Raw genomic sequence first — 20278 nt, forward strand, 5'->3', positions numbered from 1 at the left:
CCATTCCACCCTTCAGCTCCTGGGCCTTAATTATGAAGCACACATTTCTCTTTTTCCTGATATTTCTTGTCTCCCTCTTATCTCTTTGGAACAAGCAGACCCCTGCAGCCATAGCCCCACAGCTTGTTACTCAACAGCAGGGGACTTTCACACTCCTAAATATCTCACTCTGGGGAAAACCCTCACCTATCTGCTTCTGGGAAGTTTCTCATAAGTTCTTCCCTTCCAGTGACAGCATCTTGCCATAGATCTGTCAAAGAAGAAGTCCTGATAACCATAATTGAGCCACTCCAAAACAACAGCAGCAACCACAACAACAAAATCCTCAGGGATCCAAAGGTGGACTGTTTCAAGAGAAATATCTTGAAGCTGTCAACCTTGATGGGTGAACTGGAAGTTTCATTTCTGCACATTCCATGAACCGGTTCTCAATTATCTCTTGGACTTGAGTCAAATGAAGATCCCACAAACCTTCACACAGACCTCCTCAAGTTGCCCAAAGAACCAGTTTTAGAGTTCAGGTTCCTTAACTCAGATACGGTGACCTTCCCTTCCTCTCTTCTTCAGCCATTGCCAAAACCTTCACCGATTTCTTTCAAAATTGATTCACCACCATGGAAAGCCTTGACAAGAATTTGACGGTAGCACCCCTGAGATTTTCTGATTGGGGAGACCTGGAGGGAACCCAACCTCAAAATATCAACCCTGATCAAAATCAAGACAGCTTCAGGTTTACCAGCTGTGGTGTCCCAGTGGTGAAGCATTAATTGAGCCATCTCTTTGAAGACGAGTTGGCTTAATTGTAATTCTTTCCTCTTTGGGTTCCTGGGTGGGTGGGTGGGTGGGGGATAATCATGGTTAACACAATTATTATAATGTGACAAAGTTGCTTAAGTTGAATATTTCCCTCATGAGCTTAAAGCATAATGTGAACTTCCTTCCCATCCAAGCTTGTAGGTATGAATGTCCCTATTCTTAATTTCTACAGCCTTATGAAAGGCTGTTGAGCTTGAAATTACAGTTCTTTGAGAAAAATCACTGCCTTCCTTTGATTTCCTTGGAAAACCTAGAACGTTTTGGATCCTCAAATGGGGACTCGATCCGTAAGTCGGAAAATGTTGGATTTCCAAGACAGAAATACTGTTTGAAATAGCTTTCATGGAGACTAAAACCTTTCTACCAGAGGTGGTATCCAGCAGGTTCTGACCAGTTCTGGAGAAATTTTGAGTAGTTCGGAGAACTAGCAAATGCCATCTCTGACTGGAGATTTTACAGTATCCTTCCCTGCCATGCCCACCAAGCCATGCCCCACAGAACCGGTAGTAAAAAAAATTGAATCCCACCACTGCTTTCTACCATTTCTTAAAGAAGAACAAGTTTTCCATGGCCTCTTCATCCTTAAAGAGTTCTTCTCCTCAACCAGGAGAAACTTCCAGATGCCTTGCCTTTTAGTTAAATATCTGGACCAAATGTCCTTACAGGAACACTCACTGAAAAAAAATCCATCAATGCATAACCAAGCACTGTGTTAATCACATTATATGGGGAGGGGATTAAGAGGTTCTCCAGACCAACAAAGTTCTTCTGTAGGACTTTGATTCAACAAGGTTTCTGACATTGTCAGATGATCTTGCCCCCATCTTGAAATCCAGGAACTTGCTTTGCAGTAAAACCTAAGATTCTTAGGAAGTCTCAATCTGTACCCTCCTAACATGGGAGAAAACACTTGTGTAAACCATAGTTTACTTCCCTGGAAGCCACATGCATGGACAACTGATGAAAATCCACCATGGTCTCTGAGTGTAGAACTGCATAAGATGTAGATAAAACAATTGTTCTTCAAGACCCTACATTATCTTCTACTTCTACCGAGAAGACATCTTGGGTCTCATTGTCCTGAACAATGATACAATGATGACAAAATATGATTGATTCCTGGGAAAGTGGCCCATGATATTTAAATTTTAATTGTTGTTCTCAAGCTTTGCTATAATGTTGCTAATCCACCATAAGGTTAACCTTGGTTTCTTCCATTTATGTGCTATAATTTTGCTCCCTCCCTCCAAAGATGGAGGGGAGAAGATGGAAGGTGGAAGAACATGTGGAGTCACCCTTGACTAGATTTGACAGAGGACCTGTCTCCTAACATGCCATTATTTTCCATCACATCTGTCCCAGCTGGATGTCCCAGCTTGATTTAGACAGAATGCCACAAAATCATTTACATTGTGAAGTTTCCTCTTTTGTTGCCTCATCTATGCCATCAAACTTATTAATCAATTAGATTTAGCTTAAGGAGGAATTGTTGAGGAAAGGAATAAACATAACTCTTTCAGTCATTTATGAAATAGAGATCTTCCAAGCGTGGCATGAAGATACAGGTTCCAACGTTGAATGAAAGCAGATCTTCCAATGTTGAATGAAGACAGACCTTCCAATATTGAATGAAAGCAGATCTTCCAACGTTGAATGAAGAAGATCTTCCAGTATTGAATGGATACAGATCTTCTTGTCATTGAAGGAACCCAAATCCTTTAATCCTTTAATAAACCCAGATGTTTCAGATTGCAGCGAGAAAAGAAACCGAGACCAGGATACTAGCAAACTTAAATGTTATGAACAATAGAAATTGACTGCTCATTGATTAGCGTATCCTCAAGACCAGCTTTTGGCTTCCTTGTGGCTCCCAACCACAATCTCCTGACCACAAACGATTCCTTGAAATAATCTGCTCGTCTCAAAGGACTGTTTCTGACAGTTGCTTTCTATCAACATCTTTACTCTGAACAAAAGTCAAGAAAGTGAATCCAACTCATTTCATTTATTAATCTGGTTTAATACCATGCCCAAGAGGACTTTGGATAGAGTTGAAGGCCCTGGCAGGAGATCCACTTACTCAGAGATCCACTTACTCGGTTCTTGGAAAAAAAAGAGGACAATTAAAATCCCAGGAAAAAAACAAAACCCAAGCTAAATGCCCAAGGAGTAAGTAAACAATAATTCTTGATGAAAGGGGGAATCTGTGTGTCTACAAAAAAGGAAGTCAGCTGAAATTAAGGCTATTAAAAGGAGAACAAAGCTCTTCTAGATTAAAGCAACTCCCGAGAGGCATCTGAACTTTGTAAACAGGCAGGTCGATAATTAAAACAATTTAAAGATACTTTGAAATGTGCAATCAGATTAAGGCTGATGAACCCCGGCTGTTTTCTCGCCTACGGTCTGTTGAGCAGCTCATATAAAACATCTTTCTCAGCCCTGCTTCACTAGCTGTTGCTCCTGAACAACGTACAGACCAGGTAAGTCCTGCCCACTTAGCACCCCGTCCTTTGCGAGGTCTCCCAGATCACTTCCTTTGCCCCCAAATTTCAACCAGGGCACCTCATTTTCTGCTTCATTCTCAGAAGATTTGACATTCTCCTCCTCCTCCTCCTCCTCTCTCTCTCTCTCTCTCTCTCTCTCTCTCTCTCTTTATTTCTTTTCTTTCTTTCTCTCTCTCTCTGTCTCTGTATCTCTCTCTGTGTGTGTCTCTGTATCTCTCTCTCTTTCTTTCTTTCTTTCTCTCTCTCTGTCTCTCTCTCTCTCCCTGTCTCTCTCTCTCTCTCTCTCCCTCTCCCCCTCTCTCTCTCACACACAAACACTTTGAGGTGATTTTGATGCTGGGAGAGGCAAGGATGGAGAAATGTGGGAAGAAAGGAAGGTGGCGGAATTGTCCAGAGAGGAGGTTGATTATGGTAAAGCAGGCGTTGCAGGATGAATTCTCTCTCTGAACTATGTCCATGCCAGCTGCTTGCTCTAAAGGGGATTTCTAAATGAATAGAATAGAATAGCAGAGTTGGAAGGGACATTGGAGGTCTTCTAGTCCAACCCGCCTCTGCTTAGGGAAATGTGTGGGGAAATTTAGGCCCAACCTTTGTGGAGAACTCCGACCGAAGCAAATCTGGCTGGTTTCTCAAGTTTTGCTCAAGCCCGTTCTTCAAGTTAAATTTTCAGAGCAATTTTTGTTTCCGTTGACGCGTTGCTGCCAGCTGAGAAATGCCAGGGCACCATTTCATGTTATTTGTTTACTGATTTTGCTGATTCCTTGATTTCAATTTCAGAAAGCAGCTTTTGTTTTTCAATTCTGGCCACAAAGCTGAAGATGGAAAGATACTCAAGCTGTCTAAGTCAGGAGTTTTCTCCTACATTTTGTGGCATTTTGTTCCTTTAATTAAGGAATATCTGTGGGCAGAATAATTGAATTGGGAGATTCCCATATCAGAAGAACAGGTTTTTCCTGCATTAAACTTACTCCGGTCTTTATTTTTCAAAGCCAATATCCGAGGCGCCTTTGTTTCTATTTCATAAAAGTCTTGATTTTTTTTTTTCTTTAGAGGATGGAAACTTGTGACCTTAAAAAAGAATCAGATGAGGAAGGAAACAAAATATTTGGATTTTTGAGTATTTTATCCTGTTTGCATCATTTCTTCTCACCCCTCAGGAGCTCAGCATGGTTAAGAGTTGCAGGACAATTAGTACGATGGATTATTATTATTATTTTGTCACAGTAAAAATTGTAATTTGGCCCTGAATGACTGGATTTTTCTCAGTTTGTTTTTAGATCAAACTTACCCATGCATATTTTTTTAAAAAACTGCTCACACAATTCTCATTAAGGGAGAAAAAAAGAGAAAGAGAGAGGGAGGAAGGAAGGGAGGGAGGGAGGGAGGGAGGGAGGGAGGAAGGAAGGAAGGAAGGAAGGAAGGAAGAAAGAAAGGAAGGAAGGAAGGAAGGAAGGAAGGAAGGAAGGAAGGAAGGAAATTAAGGAGGAAACGCACATGAATTTTGATACCAGGTTTTCAGTTTCCCACATTCTCAGCATTGTCCATCTTGGCTGAGGAATTCTGGAAACTGAAGTTCACATGTCAGGGAATATCCATTCCCAGAATTCTCAGTAAGTTGCCAGGTTAGAGAAGTCAACGATGAAGAACTTGGATTCAGACCAGAAAGAATTGGTTCCAGATCTTCACCCTGAGATTCTTCTGCCATTTTGTAGGATTATTCTTTGGGGAAAGAGAGAGGACAAGATATGTTGTAATAGCAAATTAAACTATGAACAAAAAAACATACTGGAAACCAATGACCATTTTCTCCTTTCAGAGTTATCTTCCACCACCTAACCATGGCTTGTCCTGGACTCTGCAGCTACAACCCGGCTTATAGCACCAGCCTGCCTTCAAAGGCATTCTTGCTGCAACCTCCATCCTTTGTGGCCGAAACAAGGTTAACAGACTTGGAAATTCTGGTTCCAGAACACATACCTTGTGAAGTCCCAGATGTTTGCTCACACCCTTGTAGCCCACCTGCCTTTTACTACCACGAGCCTCCAGTTGTGGTGGGTTTCTTCGAAACTAGCCTGCATGTGGTATAAGCAGGCCCAACATAACGTCCATTTGTGGAGAGGCCAGGGTCATGAAGGAAGCTACAGACCAGTGTAAGTCTGAGAGAGGAATCCAATTTAGATAGGGCTGGAGTTAGACTCTTGAAACAACAAAATATGGAGTTCCTTACTCCATAGGGACCAGAGCAGAAATGTTAGAGCATTTTGTATAGTCATGTAGGTGTAGTTTGACGAATAAGAAATTATAATCATCATAGAGACTGAACGGTAGCCTGAGTCTTTCTTCATGGATTTATCCATCTGTGTCCAGAGCATGGACATGGGCCTGTTTCTTTTCTTTTTTGAAATTTTGCTGATCATGGATCTAATAAATATGATTGATTGATCTTTCCAGATTTGTTCATCCATGTCCTGGACATTTGGGGTGGGAAAACACAAAACAAAGTGGGAAGGTTAAGGGTCATTTTTCTCCTATCAACCAAGGTGTAGAAACATCTCAACCCAATCAATTGACCACTCCGGCCAACTTAGTCCTCCAAGAAAGAGAGGAGGAGAGGAAAGAAGTCTTACCATGTTGTCAAGACTAGTAGAAGAGAACATTGGCTGAATAGGCCAAACCACACCTATTGCTGCCCACTGGCCAATGAAAAGGAGTAACCTTGGAGATATGCCAGTAGTTTCCCAGCCCAAAGTTGGTGGATTACCCATTAAGAAGCAATACAACCCCATCGTAGGAAGGACTATAAATTTAGTAGAACGAATGTGCAACGTGTCAGTTAGAGACGAAGGAACTGTAATAACACGTACTCAAGAGTAGATAGGAAGTTACAAGACCGGCAACAAGAAAATAAGCAGCAGAAACCCCAAGGAGGGACAAAAGGACACGTAGAACTTATGAAGTGTGTGCTCAAACAAGGCGTAACTCCGTAGACAAACAGACAATGTAGACTAAAAGCAAGATAGAACTCCAAAAATAACCACAGCATAATGGCTTTGTGAAATGTTACTTCCTTATTTCTGGAAATCAACTGTGTAAGAGATCGTGTGGTGCTATTGTTCATGGTCTCAGCTCCCAAAATTGGAGTGAGACCCTTTTGCTGAAACACGTCAATAAACGGTTTGCAAAAATCCATCTCTTGTGTCTGGCTCTGAGTGGCTTTTGGAGAAGAAAGGATGATGGGATACTAGGAACATCCCGGAGAAAGTGAGCACTACTCTGTATGCCCACAATAATCTCCAGAAAGGAGATGTAACATAGTTGATGTCTGACAAGGATATTGTAGGAATAGATTCTCAGCTTTTTTCGTGTATGTCCATTTGCATCTCTTGTAAGGGCTCCAACACATCCACCTTCATTCAAATCAAAAGTCTCTAGCCACGTCTCAGAAAAAGTAAATTGGTTTATTAGAAATTGCCGTGTTGGCGCATGGCTGGGTGCAGCCGGTATGAAATCACATTATACATTTCCCCTTTGACCCTGGTCTTAACCCCACCCCCCCGGATGTGACTTCTCCAATGGGACATATCCGTCTCCAAGAGTCATCCATCATGCTGTCCAATAACCTTATGCTCCGACAACTTTGGGCTGCCGAGGTGATTATCTAGGCATTTCCAGAATGTTTTGTTTTCCCCCACTCCCTTTTTCTGGCAGCTAAAAAGATTAAAGGAGTATCTTTTTAGTTGACAGCTCTGCTATAGCTCTGCTATATATTAACCTTAGACTGTCTACTATTGACCTCACCCCTTTCCTAAGAGGTCTGTAGGGGGCGTGCATAAGCGCACCAACGTGCCTACCGTCCCTGTCCTGTTGTTTCTCTTATTCTTCTTTTATTTTTCTTATATGTACCCATTTCATGTATTCACAACTATGTATACACTTATACTTATTATCTTGTAAACAATTGGCAAATCAAATAAATAAATAAATAAAATAAAAATAAATAGTGGCATTTGGGAACGTCAAATAAACCCTATACCAGGGGAATCAAACTCAAGGCCTGTGGGCCAAATTTAGCCCATGGGGTGTTTAGATCTGGAAACCACCCTGGAAGCCACCCTGGAAACAGTGAAGGACTGTAGTGCCTCTTCCAGTGGATCCATCCATCCATCCATCCATCTGTCCATCCATCCATTGGGACTGCCCTTATTCCATTGTTCATAGATTAAATTCTCCATCCAAAATTTTCTGCACTTCTCCCTTTCCAGACCGATGAGGTCCTACCTGCTTAGCTTTGGGGGAATCTGTTAAATCCAGAGCAGTAGCGCTGCCACCTGTTGATGTTGTATCTCTAAAAACCAGCACCTGTGTCACAATGGACACAGGTCCCCCTGGTGGACCAGACTATGAAACCAATGTCAAGCAAGATTTTCAGGCTGTTAGCTGGTTGTTACCTTGGTAGGGACACTTTTTCTCCTGTTCCTACAGCTTATCCCCTCTTCTCTGCTCTAGGACAGAAAGGTCATGGATCTTTTAAAGTTGGTCCTATCGAGGACGCGATGGCTCAGTGGCTAAGACGCTGAGCTTGTTGATCAGAAAAGTCAGCAGTTCGGCGGTTTGAATCCCTAGCGCCACATAACGGAGGGAGCTCCCGTTACTTGTCCCAGCTTCTGCCAACCTAGCAGTTCAAAAGCATGTAAAAAAATGCAAGTAGAAAAATAGAGACCCCTTCGGTGGGACGGTAACAATGTTCCATGCGCCTTTGGCATTGAATCATGCCAACCACATGACCACAGAGATGTCTTTGGACAGAACTGGCTCTTTGGCTTTGTAATGGAGGTGAGCACCACCCCCTAGAGCCAGAAACAACTAGCACGGATGTGCAAGGGAACCTTTACCTTTATCAAGGAAGCCCCCAGGGAGGGAAGTCCAGCTTAGAATGGAGTAATTTTGAAGGGCATTTGATAAAACCAAGGAACTTCCAAGAAACCCCCAGAACAAGAAACAACCACATAAAAACTCGGGTTGATGCTGAAGTGAATCTTTATTGCCAAACAGAAATCCTAAGAACATTTGCGATGAAACTGTGGTCAAAGCAAAGAACTGGAATCCCATCTGATGTTATGAAATAAAGAAGATGCTGGAGTCAGAAGAAGAAGATGAAGGCCAGGTTCGGGAATACTGTTGTCTAGATTTCTACACGTTTCCAAATTCAAGGGATGAAATCAAACGAGAACCCTTATAGAATATGGGTTTTTCTCCATGTTTCAGAGACAGACAGAGAGAAAGAGAGAGAGAGAGCCATCCCAGGAGATGAAAGAAAGCAAAGAAGGGAAGAAGCATTGAAATAACACAACTTGGAGAACATGGAAAAACGTGGCTGTTGGAAAACCCGAGATTTTGGACCATGGTAGAGGGATCGAGGTAAGGATGCTTGAGACTACCGCAACCAGATCTACAAGATCTTCATTGTAAACTGAGGTCTCAAGAGTCCGTTTGCCAGTGGTGCCTCTGGGAGCAGACATGTCCTTAGCTTCTACATGGGTTGCAGGGGTAGTATCGCATCCTTGAGCTTCCACCAGAAGACCCAGAAGCACATGCGGTGTATCCTCCCACACGAACCGGCTCACACGTGGAGCTGAGGATGGCTCCCGGAATGACAACAATGGACGGAGGTGGCTGGATCAAAATTTCAGATGGAGGGTTCTGGCTGACACAGCTCACATTGGCCCCGGGGGCTAAACCCAGGCTGGCCGCTGATATCGAACCCATTGAACCTGAGCCCAATCCATAGGAGCCAACACCACATGAGCTCAGGGACCCCAAGCCGCCCACTGGGTAGCAAACGGAAGGGCTGCAAGAAGGGATGCAGGTGGGTACAGCACAGGCTGGGGCACAGCAGGACATCTTGAGAAAGGTGGAGGAATGTCTGAAAAGAAACACAACATTGCTTCATTCGGGGAGGTTCGGGAGCAGGGAAGACCACTGTCAAACGTGACACGGAAAGTATCGAGGAGAGCATAGAGAAAGGTTCCTTCTGTGTGGTTCCATCTAGTTCCGTCGGCCTCTTTTGAGAACATCATTCTAGCCCGTCTTGGTCATTGACTACATACTACCCTTCCACCCATTCCCCATCCCGCTAAACTTCTCATTTTTTTTCCCCTCTGGTTTCTCCTGTCCCTTTTTAAGCTTGCAACCTTTGGAAATGATTGCATGAAGGAAAGTGCAGGATGAATTCCCTCTCTGAACTATGTCCATGCCAGCTGCCTGCTCTCAAGGGGATTTCTAAATGAATAGAAGAGAAGAGCAGAGTTGGAAGGGACCTTGGAGGTCTTCTAGTCCAACCCGCCTCTGCTTAGGAAAGAAACACTCCCCCACTTCAGACAAATGGTTATCCAGTCTCTTCTTAAAAACTTCAGGGTTGGAGCATTTGCAACTTCTGGAGGACCTTGTCCGTAGGATTCCTTGCTTTCCTCTTCCTTTCTCATCCTTTTCCCCTTCTCTGCTATCCCTGATGGACAATAAACTTCCACAGGGTAGTTCTTCATTTCTCCCTAGCTAGTCTTTTGGTCAAAACTGACAATGGAGATGAGGATCGATACACTTACAAGATCCTTCCTGATATCAGAACCGAGTATAAATTTCTACCCAGCTGAATAAAATCCATCAGGTAGTCCCAGGAAGTCCAAATAGACAAACAGAAAAAGAGAGAGAGGGGGGGGGAGAGAGAGAGAGAAGAATTTCTGAAGGGAGAAACCAGCAGAGGTAATCTCACACTTACCAAGTTCTCAAAGGAGAAGATCGGAGAAGCAGAGAGAAGCTGATGGTGAGCTTGAGGATTAAGCGTCCTTATATACCATGCACAAGTTGGGATGGGGGCCCTGAGGCTCGCAGGAGACCATACTTAACCAAATAACCTGACCCAACAATTTGCACCTAAATTCAACCCTGTGTAATTTACCCCTGCATGGTACCTTTTAGGCGGATTATAATCCGGTGACATCCCTTTTTCATGAGCTTTGAGATTATGTCTGCTTCATTTCCCATTATGTAGGAAATGTCAAGAGTTTGCACCTGGACGTGCAGCACCTGCTGTTCCATATGGAAGATTCTGACGTTAAATTCCATAGAGCTTGGTGGAACATCGTGGTGGTGTGTCCTGATATGTTTCTGAAAGGGTTTGACTACAAGGACTGACATTCTGGACTCAACTGTGGTCCTAAGTCAAGTTCCGTAAAACTTGAGCACACTGGCTGAATTTCACTGTAGAGTTGAGAAAGTTCATAGCATTTATTTATTTATGTGATGATGAAGTTTCCCAAGATGGAATCTCAGAAAACCTGTCTCCAGACCCATCTCAGCCAATACCCACATAATCAGTTGTGTGGACCTGCAAACACAACATCTATGTGGAGCCTCGGTGACGCAGTGGTTAGAGTGCAGTGGTTAGAGAGCTATTTCCACTTCAATTTGGCAGATCGAATCCCACCAGGCTCAAGGTTGACTCAGCCTTCCATCCTTCCGAGGTGGGTAAAATGAAGACCCAAATGGTTGGGGGCAAGAGGCTGACTCTGTAAATCACTTAAAGAGGACTGTAAAGCACGATAAAGCGGTATATAAGTCTAGGCACTATTGCTATTGCTATCTAAACACAAATCCGGGATTTTCTACCACATCCTAGAAAATGGAGCCTCTAGGACAGGGGTGTCAAACTCAAGGCCCGTGGATCGGATCCAGCCTGCACGGTGCTTAGATCTGGCCAGGGGTGGGATTCAAAGATTTTAGCAAAGGGTTCTTTGCCCAGTTGCTGGGTTGTCCAGGTTCATCGTAAGTAAATATGTCTACACAAAATATTTGTATTGATCAGCTTAGGTGGTCATGAAGATGAAAATCATTTGGCTTCTCAAGTGGCCCATTTTTTTGTTTGGCCTTCTTCCTGTTTCATTTCCTGAACATGAGTGGTTAACTCAAACATTCAGCCTTAAGGTGTTGGGTGACACAAGAGTTGTTCTTTCTTATTTCCACCCATGAAAGGAAGTTTCCTGCAATTATAAAGCAGGTGGATGGCTCAGAACCTTATGAAGGCATCACTCATGTGAAAGAATCTTTGCCAAGGGGAGGTTTCATAGCATTAAAATAATTAAAAGGTGACAAGAAGGCAGATGTTCTTAACTAGATGGCCTCAGGTTCCAATGTAAAACTAAGATGGAAAGGAGGCCACGTCGTGTGTTTATCCAAGCAAATCCAACCCTAGCATTTGGATATTTCATGATGCCCCCTAGTTGGAAAGGTTTGGCTCTTCTCATTCCATCCTGGAGGAGACTGGATTTGGGACAGTGGCTGGAAGCAACAAAGCCATCCTAGATATTTTTTTAAAAAGTTGACAAGAATGTCAACTTTGAGGGGAAGAAAATGTCTCAAAGCTAGAGAACAGTTGGATCACATGGCATCAGTGGTAGTATTCTATCGGTTTGGCACGGTTTGACCAAACCGGTTGCTCCAACAATCATCTGTGAGCAAAACGGTTCGCTCCAACGATCAGCTGCTGGGCCCTCCTCCCACCTGCCCCAACTCTATTTACTTTTATTTCCTGCTTTTCAACCTTCAGCTGCTTCGCGCAGCACAGCCGATTGCCACGCATCCACTGTTTTACACACAGGGCTTGCAGGAGAAGGTGAGTTGCAAACACTGTGCACATGCAAAGCATGCAAAGTGCGTGAAGCAGGCATGCATGTGCAAAGCACGTGCTCACCCCGAATCGGTAGGAAAAAGTTTTGAAACCTACCACTGCGTGGCATGGTTGACCAGTATTTCTTGAAAGAGAATCTCCTGGCCAGCTACTCCGATCCTGGATTGTGCAAACAGAGGCATAGAATCGAGATCACGAGAAGTATTTGTGCCGTGTTACAAAACCCTCGAAAGGCCAGACCTGGAATACTGCAACTAATTTTGGTCACCCTACTACAAAAAAAGATGTTGAGGCTTTGGGGAAAGTCAGAGAAGAGCAACTAAGATGATCAAAGGCCTGGAGACTAAAACATACGAAGAATGACTGCAGGTTTCGGGTCTGGCTAGTCCAAAGAAAAGAAGAATTGGGGTGACCTGATAGCAGCATTCGAGTATTTGAAGGGCTGCCACCAAGGAGAGGGGGGTCAAATTATTCTCCAAAGCACCAGAGGGCAGGACAAGAAACAATGGTTGGAAACTGATCAAGGAGAGAAGCAACCTGGAATTCAGGAGATAGTTCCTAACAGTGAGGACAATTAATCAGTGGAACAACTTGCCACCAGAACTTGTAGGTGCTCCATGACTGGAGGTTTCAAAGAAAAGGCTGGACAACCACTTGTCTGAGATGGTATAGGGCAGGGGTTGGCAACCCACTGCTCTGGAGCCACATGTGGCTCTTTCATCCCTCTGCTATGGCTCCCTGTTGTCAGTCAGCTCCACAATTGGATGGGGGGCTTTTGATTAGAACCTTTGTTGGCTCTTGGAGTATTTAAGGTAGCCGACCCTGATATAGTTCTCCTGTTTGAGCAGGGGGCTGGACTAGAACACCTCCAAGGTCCCTTCCATCTCTATTCTATTCTAATTTGTGAATTCGAGATTATCAGGGTCAAACTGGGGCATGTAAAAAATGATTATTATTTTTTTTAAAAGATACTCTAAATTTTGGCAAAGAATCTCCCCAAATCTCATCCAGTTCCCCAATTGGCTCTTCCAAGGAACTCTAAGGAAAACCTCAACATCTCATTAACCTTCATTTATTAACTTCAACTTCATTTTTGGAGCTTCACGGGTCATAAATCCTGCAGGTCATTCAGTGGTTCACCGTGCCATTGCACCCAGTTTTACCACAGCTTTTGCATCCATCATTAAGCAGATGAGGAGATCATAAAAGATACATCTCAGTCCTTAAGTGAGCACTACCATTGTTAAGTGAATCCACTTGACTTTTTTGTTTTTTTAACCAAGCCGTTTCCCTGGTTTATCCACACACTCAAAAGTTTTTGGCTTTACGTCATTCATCATTTCCATTGTTCTTTCGGTTAGCATCCATCATTGCCATGAAAAATCTTGACTTGTTGAGAAACATTTATCGCCTCTGGAAATTTCTTTCATTCTTCCATTAAAATTCCTTTGCTCATACCTTACCCAGCTGCTCAAACATTTTCTGAAGCAAATCTGGTGTAATTCTCCCCTCGGCAGGTTGCTCTCCCAGTCGTCTTCTCCCCTGTCTTTTGACCACTTTGCCAGGGGTTGCCATTATGATATTATATCCCAAAAATTAAAGGGTCTCAAACAAGACAAAATCCATCCATCCATATTTTTTTATCTGCCCTGAATGGGAGTCTTTCTTATTTATTTTATTTATTTATTTTGTCAAGCATGTTTTAGATAACAGATATATAAAACATGATTAAGAGTACATGAAATGGGTACGAATAACAGGGGACATTAGGACAGGAACGGTAGGCACATTGGTGCTCTTATGCACGCCCCTTACACACCTCTTAGAAATGGGGTGAGGTTAAAGTTTTGGGGGCTTGGGGAAGAGATCACAGAGTCAGGGAGGGCGTTCCAGGCGTTGACCACTCTGTTGCCGAAGTCGTATTTCCTGCAACCAACTTTGGTGCGGTTTACCTTAAGTTTGTATCTACTGTGTGCTTGTGTGTTGTTGTGGTTGAAGCTGAAGTGTTCGTTGACAGGTAGGACATTGTAGGAATCCAAATTGCTTGGTGTGGACTAGAAATAAATGGTTGTCTGCAACAACTGGCCCCTCCCAAACCTATTTATTATTTCCCAGGGACGGGCTGGCTAGCGAATATGTCTGCTTTTTCCTGAGAGCCGGCTTATTGCTTTCCTTTGCTCTCCTCTCCTCTCCCTGCGTACACGTATGTGGGATGGGCCCTATCTGTTCCTCCCCCTCACTCAGCTCAGGCCCCGAAGACAGCTGCCTCTCCACCAGAAGGCCCAGGCACTCCCTCCTCCTCCTCCTCTGACTCTCCTGCTATCTCTGCTGGCAGCCGATGGGCCACAACACTGGCAAGGGAAACCTGGGTTAGGGCAGAGCAGGAGATCTGACATAACCAGGAACTTGGATCCTCCAAGGAGGGGCTAACAAGAAAGAACCACGAAAGAAACATCTGTGGATGCTGCAATGAATCTTTAATAGATAGAAATTTTGAGAACATTTGCCATGAAATTGTAGTCCAACCCCAAGGAGGAGTGGAATCCCATCGGAGGGAAGGAAATCAGGACGAGGAGATGTTGGAGGCAGAAGAGAAAGATCAGAATCAGATTTGGCACTACAATTTTGACCAGCCCAAGGAGGAAGCGAAAAAGAATCCATGTGAGTTTGTCTTCATGTTTCAGAGAGGGCTATCACCAGGAGGTAAAAGAAGGCAAAGAACGAAAGAAGCATTGACATAAGTAAAGCTTGAAGAACAGGGGAGGATTTTGGTTATTGGATAAGCACAGAGTTTTGGACCTTTTGGAGGGATCGACGTATGGATGCTTGAGATTACGGGCACCCAGGTCTATGAGATCTTCATTGTAAACTCAGGTTGCAAGAGTCTGTTTGCCGGTGGTCCCCCTGGGAGCAGATACATCCTTACTACTTACAGGGACCACATGGCTTGCAAGGGAAATATCGGAACCTTGAGCTTACGCCAGAAGAAGACCCAGAAGCTCACGCGGTGTATCTTCCAATACGAATTGGGAAACCCGGGGCAGAGAGGATGCCTCCTGGAATGACAAAAATGTACGGAGGTAGCTGGACCACAATTTCAAATGGAGGGATCTGGTTGATGCCACTCACACTGGCCATGGGGGCTAGGCACAGGCAGGCCGCTGACACCTCACCCACTGAGCCAATCCCGTTAGAGCCCATTCCATAGGAGCCAACACCATATGAAGTCAGGGAGCCCAAGTCGCCCACTCGGTAGCAAATTAAAGGGCTGCAAGCAGGGATGCAGGTGGGTACAGCATAGGCTGGGGCACAGCAGGACATCTTGAGAAAGATGGAGGAATGTCTGAAAAGAAAGACAACATTGTTTTATTCAGGGTGGTTGGGGAGCAGGGAAGACCATTGTCAAACGTGACATGGAAAATATCAAGCAGAGCATGGAGAAAGGTTCCTTCTGCGGGGTTCCATCTAGTTCCCTCAACCTCTTTTGAGAACATCATTCTAGCCCCTCTTGGCCATTGGCGACATGCTACCACATCACACTAAACATTTTGCTTCTTATTTCTAATGTCCCTTTATAGCTTGCACATTTTGGAAAATATGGAACCCTCCACAACTGGTAGATCCATGTCTCGTGTGCTCCCAACTTGGCTATACAATAATTGAAAATCACGGAACACATGGATTACTGAAGATAGACCTCTGTTCAAAGAGAAGAAACAGCAACCTTCAGCAGAGTAATATTAAAACCTTGCCATCATCCCTCATCATCCCTCTGTCTTTCTGTGCTTTCCTAAATGGACAATATACCTCCATAGAGTCGTTCTTAATTTCTCCTTTCAATGTCTTTTGGTCAAATGTCCATTGAGATTAGGATAAGCACCTACACAACATCCTGATAGAATAAAGATTTCTACCCTGCTGAGTAAAGTCAGAAGGAGACAGAGCCAATCCCATCACTTACCAAGTTCTGCAAGGAGAAGAATGGAGAAGCAGAGATGAACTTGTGGAAAACCTGAGGACCAAACATCCTTATATACTGTGCAAGAGTTGAGGAGAGGCCCCCGAGCCTCACAAGTGACCCTAAAATAAAATTAATTGAAGTGCAAGACTCATTAATTTGCACCCCCATTTATTTCTGCATGGTTCCTATTAAGCCCGAATTATAAGCCTACCACATCTTTTTTTTAGCTTCAATGACCTTTCAAATTCTTGGCTCATCCACTTCATTTCCCCGGGTGTAGAAATAGAGCCATGTGTTTGAAACCTACGGATGCAGCACCTGCTCTTCAATTTGGATGGTGCTAATGTTAAATTTCATAGAGTTTAGTGGATCATCGTGGTGGTATCTCCCAATATCTTTGTGAAGAGATTTCAAGATGGTGAAGAGATAATTTGGTGCAACTCTTCTACACCATCTCTAGATTCTGAATCCTTTCTACTGACTTTTGGGCGAGACTTTCAACAACTCTTCTGGGGATGAACCATGATGTGGTATGCATCAATCCTGGCAAAAATGAGAGACTACTTCCACACAACAAATGTTGTGGAAGTAAACTGTCATTATAGAGGGTCAGTGAGCAGTCATAAAATTCCTTAATCCCTTAAAGATCACAGAAACTAGAAGAAAAGCTCTGCGATCTTTAAGGGATTAAGGAATTTTATGACTGCTCACTGACCCTCTATAATGACAGTTTACTTCCGTATCTACCATTAATCTAATACCCAGGTTGGTCAAAAGACTGGCAGGACATCCTCTTCTGACTTCTAATATTCCTCAGGGAGAGGAAGAGAAATAATAATCACTCTCCCACTTCCAAATTGAGAGGTGGACACAAAGCAAAGAGGGTAAACAGCTTGCACGGTTTCTTTGAAGTGAGATAGAAGGTAATTGATGGATACTTTTGATTGAAATCCCTTCTGCCTTCAGGGTTCCTGGGGTTTGTATAAAAGCTCCTGCTTTGAATCCACTCTCCATCTGCTTCTCTCATCTCCTCTGAACTTCTCTTCTCCAGCTCTTTTGGTTAGTGGGAACTAACGTCGTACTAGATCCATAGCTCCAAGTGCTTCCTGCTCTTGACTTTGGCATCATGGTGGATGAAGGGCTTTCGTAGCCTGGAAAACTATCCACTCTGACCACAGACCACTAAGTCTTTTCATTGTAAGGTGGCTCGTTGAACAGAATGGGCAAATGAGTGTTATTCTCACCAAGGTATTTGGTAGTGTACCGAACAGGGAAGGCATGATAAACTGTTGAGTTGATGGACAGAGCAGAGTTGTATGACAGGAGGAAGAGATGCTACCAGGGCTATAGTCAAATAACTGGGCGTGAGCCCACATCTCAAGAAAATAACTTGAGGAAACATCTTAGGTCCAGTATTTGAGGGGCTGCCACCAAGGAGAGGGGGGTCAAATTATTCTCCAAAGCACCAGAGGGCAGGACAAGAAACAATGGTTGGAAACTGATCAAGGAGAGAAGCAACCTGGAATTCGGGAGAAAGTTCCTCACAGTGAGGACAATTAATCAGTGGAACAACTTGCCACCAGAACTTGTAGGTGCTCCATGACTGGAGGTTTCAAAGAAAAGGCTGGACAACCACTTGTCTGAGATGGTATAGGGCAGGGGTTGGCAACCCACTGCTCTGGAGCCACATGTGGCTCTTTCATCCCTCTGCTATGGCTCCCTGTTGCCAGTCAGCTCCACAATTGAATGGGGGGCTTTTGATTAGAACCTTTGTTGGCTCTTGGAGTATTTAAGGCAGCCGACCCTGAAATAGTTCTCCTGCTTGACTAGGGGGCTGGACTAGAACACCTCCAAGGTCCCTTCCATCTCTATTCTATTCTAATTTGTGAAGTCGAGATTATCAGCGTCAAACTGGGGAATGTAAAAAATGATTTTTATTTAAAAAAAAAGATACTCTAAATTTTTGGCAAAGAATCTCATCCAGTTCCCCAATTGGCTCTTCCAAGGAACTCTAAGGAAAACCCCAACATCTCATTAACCTTCATTTATTAACTTCAACTTCATTTTTGGAGCTTCACAGGTCATAAATCCTGCAGGTCATTCAGTGGTTCACCGTGCCATTGCACCCAGTTTTACCACAGCTTTTGCATCCATCATTAAGCAGATGAGGAGATCATAAAAGATACATCTCAGTCCTTAAGTGAGCACTACCATTGTTAAGTGAATCCACGACTTTTTTTTTTAACCAAGCCGTTTCCCTGGTTTATCCACAAACTCAAAAGTTTTTGGCTTTACGTCATTCATCATTTCCATTTTTCTTTCGGTTAGCATCTATCATTGCCATGAAAAAACTTGACTTGTTGAGAAACATTTATCGCCTCTGGAAATTTCTTTCATTCTTCCATTAAAATTCCTTTGCTCATACCTTACCCAGCTCCATTATGATATTATATTCCAAAAATTAAAGTGTCTCAAACAAAACAAAATCCGTCCATCCATATTTTTTTTATCTGCCCTGAATGGGAGTCTTTCTTATTTATTTTATTTATTTATTTTGTCTAGCATGTTTTAGATAACAGATATAATCGAAAACATGATTAAGAGTACATGAAATGTGTACGAATCACAGGGGACATTAGGACAGGAACGGTAGGCACATTGGTGCTCTTATGCACGCCCCTTACACACCTCTTAGAAATGGGGTGAGGTTAAAGTTTTGGGGGCTTGGGGAAGAGATCACAGAGTCAGGGAGGGCGTTCCAGGCGTTGACCACTCTGTTGCCGAAGTCGTATTTCCTGCAACCAAGTTTGGTGCGGTTTACCTTATGTTTGTATCTATTGTGTGCTTGTGTGTTGTTGTGGTTGAAGCTGAAGTATTCATTGACAGGTAGGACATTGTAGGAATCCAAATTGCTTGGTGTGGACTAGAAATAAATGGTTGTCTGCAACAACTGGCCCCTCCCAAACCTATTTATTATTTCCCAGGGACGGGCTGGCTAGCGAATATGTCTGCTTTTTCCTGAGAGCCGGCTTATTGCTTTCCTTTGCTCTCCTCTCCTCTCCCTGCGTACACGTATGTGGGATGGGCCCTATCTGTTCCTCCCCCTCACTCAGCTCAGGCCCCGAAGACAGCTGCCTCTCCACCAGAAGGCCCAGGCACTCCCTCCTCCTCCTCCTCTGACTCTCCTGCTATCTCTGCTGGCAGCCGATGGGCCACAACACTGGCAAGGGAAACCTGGGTTAGGGCAGAGCAGGAGATCTGACATAACCAGGAACTTGGATCCTCCAAGGAGGGGCTAACAAGAAAGAACCACGAAAGAAACATCTGTGGATGCTGCAATGAATCTTTAATAGATAGAAATTTTGAGAACATTTGCCATGAAATTGTAGTCCAACCCCAAGGAGGAGTGGAATCCCATCGGAGGGAAGGAAATCAGGACGAGGAGATGTTGGAGGCAGAAGAGAAAGATCAGAATCAGATTTGGCACTACAATTTTGACCAGCCCAAGGAGGAAGGGAAAAAGAATCCATGTGAGTTTGTCTTCATGTTTCAGAGAGGGCTATCACCAGGAGGTAAAAGAAAGCAAAGAACGAAAGAAGAATTGACATAAGTAAAGCTTGAAGAACAGGGGAGGATTTGGGTTATTGGATAAGCACAGAGTTTTGGACCTTTTGGAGGGATCGATGTATGGATGCTTGAGATTACGGGCACCCAGGTCTATGAGATCTTCATTGTAAACTCAGGTTGCAAGAGTCTGTTTGCCGGTGGTCCCCCTGGGAGCAGATACATCCTTACTACTTACAGGGACCACATGGCTTGCAAGGGAAGTATCGGAACCTTGAGCTTCCGCCAGAAGAAGACCCAGAAGCTCACACGGTGTATCTTCCCATACGAATTGGGCGACCCAGGCCAGGGAGGATGGATGCCGGAATGACAATAACGAACGGAGGTGGCTGGATCACAATTTCAGATGGAGGGATCTGGTTGATGCCACTCACACTGGCCATGGGGGCTAGGCACAGGCAGGCCGCTGACACCTCACCCACTGAGCCAATCCCGTTAGAGCCCATTCCATAGGAGCCAACACCATATGAAGTCAGAGACCCCAAGTCGTCCACTCGGTAGCAAATTAAAGGGCTGCAAGCAGGGATGCAGGTGGGTACAGCATAGGCTGGGGCACAGCAGGACATCTTGAGAAAGATGGAGGAATGTCTGAAAAGAAAGACAACATTGTTTTATTCAGGGTGGTTGGGGAGCAGGGAAGACCATTGTCAAACGTGACATGGAAAATATCAAGCAGAGCATGGAGAAAGG

General features: G+C 44.0%; 1 long non-coding RNA gene across 1 annotated transcript; it reads left to right on the forward strand.

The window, feature by feature from the left end:
• The first annotated feature begins 3118 nt into the window (after positions 1 to 3118).
• LOC148129554 (uncharacterized) lies at positions 3119 to 6509 on the forward strand. The gene is made up of 2 exons (XR_015745327.1): positions 3119 to 3296; positions 5137 to 6509. It is a non-coding gene; the product is annotated as an uncharacterized LOC148129554 (long non-coding RNA).
• Positions 6510 to 20278: the final 13769 nt, after the last annotated feature.

This window comes from Notechis scutatus, chromosome 14 (genome assembly GCF_049901735.1).
Source record: "Notechis scutatus isolate UNSWTSFEM ecotype Mainland chromosome 14, rNotScu1.2, whole genome shotgun sequence".
In the NCBI taxonomy this organism is placed as follows: Eukaryota; Metazoa; Chordata; class Lepidosauria; order Squamata; family Elapidae; genus Notechis; species Notechis scutatus.